The 6,000-nt window shown below is 42.0% G+C and overlaps 1 long non-coding RNA gene across 1 annotated transcript in view; it reads right to left on the reverse strand.

Moving 5' to 3' along the window:
- LOC115831544 overlaps nt 1-1,674 on the reverse strand; it is a 62,085-nt gene extending 60,411 nt beyond the window's left edge. The window contains exons 1-2 of the long non-coding RNA XR_004027056.1: nt 889-1,674; nt 7-149 (exon numbers count right to left, since the gene is read on the reverse strand). This is a non-coding gene — a long non-coding RNA (uncharacterized LOC115831544). The remainder of the gene's footprint in view (nt 1-6; nt 150-888) is intronic.
- Nucleotides 1,675-6,000: the final 4,326 nt, after the last annotated feature.

Genomic DNA, 6,000 nt, shown 5'->3' on the forward strand with positions numbered 1-6,000 from the left:
ACTTACCCTGTGTGTCCTCAGTTTCTCCAAGCATCAGGGATGGAAGATGGTGGGACTCAAAACCACCCCTGCCACACACACAAAGGCTGGCAGAGGCTGACACTGTGATCATTAGGTTCTCAGCTCCAGCAGCAGGTCCTTGGCAAGCACTGTTGAATTTGTGGAGGAATAAATACAACACTCATTAACAAAGTGAGAAAACAGCTAACAAAAATGTAAGGCCTATCACCTGGCCTGGCTACTGGTCAGAGCCTCTGTTCTCCAGCTTGTAATATTTTACTTAATCAACACAAAAAAACCTCTGAATTCAGCAGTATTATTCCTGTTTTGCTGAGGGTTCAAGTTTGCATGACTAGAAGTCCAAAATCTTGGTTCTATAGCCTCTGATTACAAGCCAAGTGATCACACTCCACCACAGTTGCCTCTATCCTTCCTTCCTCCAAGTCCTGCAGTCTAATCCTTAGGGATTGTGGATTGGGCACGACAGAGGGCAAGACAGCTGGATGCAGGCAGCAAACCTGAGGTCTGGGCAGATTGAAGGGTAACTGTGCGGTCTTTAGCCTAAGTGAGCTCTCACGGTTTTCACTCTATCAGCACCCCCATGACATTGTCTATTTCATCCTATCTTCCATCCAACTTTCAGCCTATTCCCAAATGAAAGTGATTCCATTATAGTGGCAAGCTTGGACATTTTCCAAACATAAATAGCAACATTAACACATCGTAACCAAAAACACAGGGAAAATATTACTACTACTGTGTGTCTTCGCAGGTCACAGACCGAACTTGATTAAGTACTGAAATACAAAATGTCCACGTTGGCCTCTAAACCATAGATCATTGAGATGCACTATCATTTATTCACTGAACATGCACTACAACAGGTACCCGTGCCCTATCCTGAGTGAGACACCAGAGATGCAAAGGTGAACAGGACAGGTGCCCTGTCTTCCCGGTAGTCACAGCCTGGAGAAGAGGCCAAACCTGCATTCAAACCATCACAGCACAGTGAGTACCTAATAGTGGAGGAATCAAACCCAGGTGTAGGCAAAAAACAAAATCAAAACAACGACAAAACATTTGCAATAAAATCCAGGAAAAAATAGAAAATATTTTTCAGGTGAACCCTAGAAACTGTATTTTAGGCCCAACTATAAAACCTGCTCTGGTTTAGTTTTCGTAGACTTACAAGTTTCCATTTTCCACATCCAAACGTGCACAGAAGAGATTCAATACCTGTGAGGTTCCAGTGGATTTCAAAATGCACTCACCTCTTGGTAGTGAAACAAAAGCTTATTCTTGCAAAGAGTATCTCATGATATGTATGGAGAAGATTTCAAATATCCAAGATTAGACTGACGATTAAATATTTGGTGTTGGAGCAGTACAAAGCGTTCTGAATCTTCAGAGGGAATGTTCTCAGCAGAGGACACAGCAAATTCAAAGTCCCTGCAGCAGGAAGGGGCATGGCCCAGTACAGAATATTAAGGCCAGTGTGGCTGGAGCCAGGCAGCCAAAGGGAAACGAAGACATAAAGGCAGAGAGTTAGACAGCACGGTAGGTAGTTGTTTTAGGACATGAGGACATGTCATCCTTTTAGGACATGAGGTAGTCCTTTTAAGATATGAGGCGTGGGGGAATTTCACCTCTTTTTTTTGAGACAGTCTTGCTCTATCACCCAGGCTACAGTGCAGTGGTATGATCTCGGCTCACTGCAACCTCTGCCTCCTGGGTTCAAGTGATTCTCCTGCCTCAGCCTCCCGGGTAGCTGGGACTACAGGCATGCACCACCATGCCCAGCTAATTTTTTGTATTTTTAGTAGAGACAGGGTTTCACCATGCTGGACAGGCTGGTCTCGAACTCCTGACCTCATGATCCTCCCGCCTCAGTCTCCAAAGTGCTGGGATAACAGGCATGAGCCACTGCTCTCGGCTCATCTTTATTATGAATGCAATATGAATCTATTGGGAGATTTTTAATAGAGGGGTGATGTGCTCTGATATACATTTGTTAAAAGGTCATTCTGGCTGCTTTGGGGGAAAGGAATGGAATTTAGGTGGGAAAAGCTGGTTGTAGAGAGGCCAACTCAAGATTAAGAGACAATCATGGAAAAGTCCAGGGAATAGCTGGCATTGGCTTGGTCCCGGGTGGTAACATTGGAAATTGTGAGAATGGTGGGACTAGAAAGATACTTCAAAAGTAAAGCCAATAAGGTGTGGTGTTAGATTTGATGTGAGGGTAAAGGAAGTGGTTAATCCTCAATGAACCCTGGGTTTTTGGACTAAGAAACTGGGTGGATGGTGATGCCATGAAGCAAAATAAGTTTTGAGGGATGAAAGTGGGAATAAACAGCAGAGCTTTGGCCTGGTTAGTTATGAGATGACCCTAGGACATCAAAGTGGAGCTGCAGAACAGACAGTGATGTGCGAATGTGACCTCCTTGGCAGGGTCTGAGGGAGGGATACCTTTGTGGTTCATCATCATGCATCCTCTCACTGAATCTGCTAAGCAGTGATATGGTGAGTCTTGTAGAGTAAATAATTATCCACATTTTCCAGGGAGAGTACTGAGGCTCAGAGAGATTGAGTTAATTCAACAACAGCTGCATCAACAGGTAAATCATACCTCTGAGAATACAATCTCCACCAGCAAGTCTAGTGCCCTTTCTACTACACCACAAAGAAAACCACAGAGAATGTAGCAAGAGAGTGGCTAAGAATAATCTGACAGAATGTGCAGGTTTGTTACATAGGTATACACATGCCATGGTGGTTTGCTGCACCCATCAACCCGTCATTTACATTAGGTATTTCTCCTAATGCTATTCCTCCCCTAGCCCCCTACCCCCCGACTGTGTGATATATCATACAGGCCCTGCTGTGTGATGTTCCCCTCCCTGTGTCTATGTGTTCTCACTGTTCAACTCCCACTTATGAGTGAGAACATGCGGTGTTTGGTTTTCTGTTCTTGTGTTAGTTTGCTGAGAATGACGGTTTTTCAGCTCCATCCATGTCCCTGCAAAGGACATGAACTCATCCTTTTTTATGGCTGCATAGTATTCCATAGTGTATATGTGCCATGTTTTCTTTATCCAGTTTATCACTGAGGGGCATTTGGGTTGGTTCCAAGTCTTTGCTATTGTGAACAGTGCCACAATAAACATACTTGTGCATGTGTCTTTACAGCAGAATGATTTATAATCCTTTGGGTATATACCCAGTAATGGGATTGCTGGGTCAAATGGTATTTCTGGTTCCAGATCCTTGAAGAATCGCCACACTGACTTCCACAATGGTTGAACTAGTTTACACTCGAACCAACAGTGTAAAAGTGTTCCTATTTTTCCACACCCTCTCCAGCATCTGTTGCTTCCTGACTTTATAATGATTGCCATTCTAACTGGTGTGAGATGGTATCTCATTGTGGTTGTGATTTGCATTTCTCTAATGACCAGTGATGATGAGCTTTTTTTTCATGTTTGTTGGCTGCATAAGTGTCTTCTTTAGAGAAGTGTCTATTCATATCCTTCTCCCACCGTTTGATGCGGTTGTTTGTTTTTTTCTTGTAAATTTGTTTAAGTTCTTGTAGATTCCGGATATTAGCCCTTTGTCAAAATAATAGATTGCAAAAATTTTCTCCCATTCTGTAGGTTGCCTGTTCACTCTGATGATAGTTTCTTTTGCTGTGCAGAAGCACTTTAGTTTAATTAGATCCCATTTATCTATTTTGACTTTTGTTGCCATTGCCTTTGGTGTTTTAGCCATGAAGTCTTTGCCCATGCCTATGTCCTGAATGGTATTGCCTAGGTTTTCTTCTAGGGTTTTTATGGTTTTAGGTCTTACGTTTAAATCTTTAATCCATCTTGAATTAATTTTTGTATAAGGTGTAAGGAAGGGATCATTGTTGAGATGTTCTACTAGCTATCCATTATCCCTTCTTTGAAATTATAATCAGACAAATGTCTATAAAAATTGTGTAAGACTTTGAAATGGACCAGAAAAAAAAAAGACTGTAGTCTGTCTTGCCTAGTTCACCTTCCAAGTTTTCACTAACTTTCCTTGTCTTTGAGCTATTTTACAACTATAAACTGTAGAAAACTGATAGCAATGCAGGTGATTTGTGTCCACAGAAATGCAAATTGTGTTTGGTGGTGATGGACTTGGTTACTTCTCCTGGGATATTGACCAGTTTTGTGTCTATTTGTAAATTCACTTCAGTGTCCCTGATTGCCTACGTATGTATATTTTAAATTCTCTTTTGAACTGGTAGTAATATCTTATTGGTTCTTTTATTAATAAATGAGTTAAAGTAAAGCTTTGATAGCCATTAATTCATGTTTGTATAAGTCATGATTTTAACACTTTTTAAAAATTATGTTTAACATAGATTACTTAATAATAGAAATGTTAAAATCATTTAAAAAATATTCCCCCAAATTTTGAAGAATTTATTTTTCTGAAATAAAATGCTTACATTTTAGAAACCACTTTTCGAATTTTAGAACTATAGGTCAATGTACCAGTAAATGACCTGTGAGACTTTCTTTTTTTTTTTTTTTTTTTTTTTTGAGATGAAGTTTCACTCGTTGCCCAAGCTGGAGTGCAATGATGCAATCTCAGCTCCACCTCCCAGGTTCAAGCGATTCCTCTGCTTCAGCTTCCCAAGTAGCTGGGATTAGAGGTGCGCAGCACCTCGCCTGGCTAATTTTTTGTATTTTTAGTAGAAACGGGGGTTTCACCATGTTAGCCAGGCTCATCTCGAATTCCTGACCTCAGACGATCCACCTGTCTCGGCCTCCCAAAGTGCTGGCATTACAGGCATAAACCACCTCACCCAGACAACTAGTGAGACTTTCTTATATTGAATAGTTTGTAGTGAGATTAAGGTTTCCATAGCCCACAGATCATGAATGCTATATTCAAACCATTTTCTAAATGGTCGTGGCCAGGTGCAGTGGCTCACACCTGTAATCCCAGCACCTTGGGAGGCCAAGGCGGATGGTTCACTTGAGATGAAGAGTTCGAGACCAGCCTGGCCAAAACGGTGAAATCCGTCTCTAATAAAAATACAAAAATTTAGCTGGGAGTGGTGGCACACACCTGTAATCCCAGCTACTCAGGGAGGCTGAGGCAGGAGAATCACTTGAACTCAGGAGGCGGAGATTTCAGTGAGCTGAGATTGCACCACTGCACTGCAGCCTGGGCAACAGAGTGAGTGAGACTCCATCTCAAAAAAATTAAAAATAAAAAGTTTTTTAAGTGGTTGTGAGTCTTTTGTAGCTGAATGCCAAAAACTATTTGCTCCTCACCAACCACTTAACTCTTTGTTGAACAAAGAAGATGGGTTTTGAAGCAACTTGGTACATCCATTCTGACAAAGAAGTGTTGTGTAAGTGTGGCTGCAGTGATGGATAGGGGTTGGTGATCTAACGAACATTTTATATTAGAACAAAAGCAAATATCTCCTCCCCTGGGTATGAAGAACTGGCCACAGAAGATGGGAGTTGAAAAATTTGTAGAAGAAGCCAAAAGCCTATTAGGAAAAAAAAAGACAGAACCAGACATTCAAAATTGAGAATCTGTTAAGACTAATCATGTCCCTGTCCCAAGATTCCCAGGAGGAATTGATCAGGAAGTCACAGAGAGTTTATTTGCTGGTTTGGACTCAGTACAAGGCCTGAAGTCTTGTTGAGAAGGGCTGCTCCCAGCATAGCTTGTGCTGGTAACTCCTAAACATAGCCACCCAAGCACTGTGTCCTGTGGCAGGGAAAGCTTGGCTAAGCCTATCTATATGAACTGTGGGAACTGTATGCTGGGAGGCCACCCATAGACCACGATCTCAGCTTGTGCAGAAATGGAGAAAACAAGGGCATCAATACAATGGATGTGTGTTCACCGGGCTGTGCAGGACAGATCTTCAACAGTGCCACCATGTGGTTGTAAGGAACAACTGTTAATAGTGGCTATTGAGCACCTTCCCAGTTCCTTCATGGCTGAGAT

Source organism: Nomascus leucogenys, chromosome 19, assembly GCF_006542625.1.
Source record: "Nomascus leucogenys isolate Asia chromosome 19, Asia_NLE_v1, whole genome shotgun sequence".
Classification (NCBI taxonomy): domain Eukaryota; kingdom Metazoa; phylum Chordata; class Mammalia; order Primates; family Hylobatidae; genus Nomascus; species Nomascus leucogenys.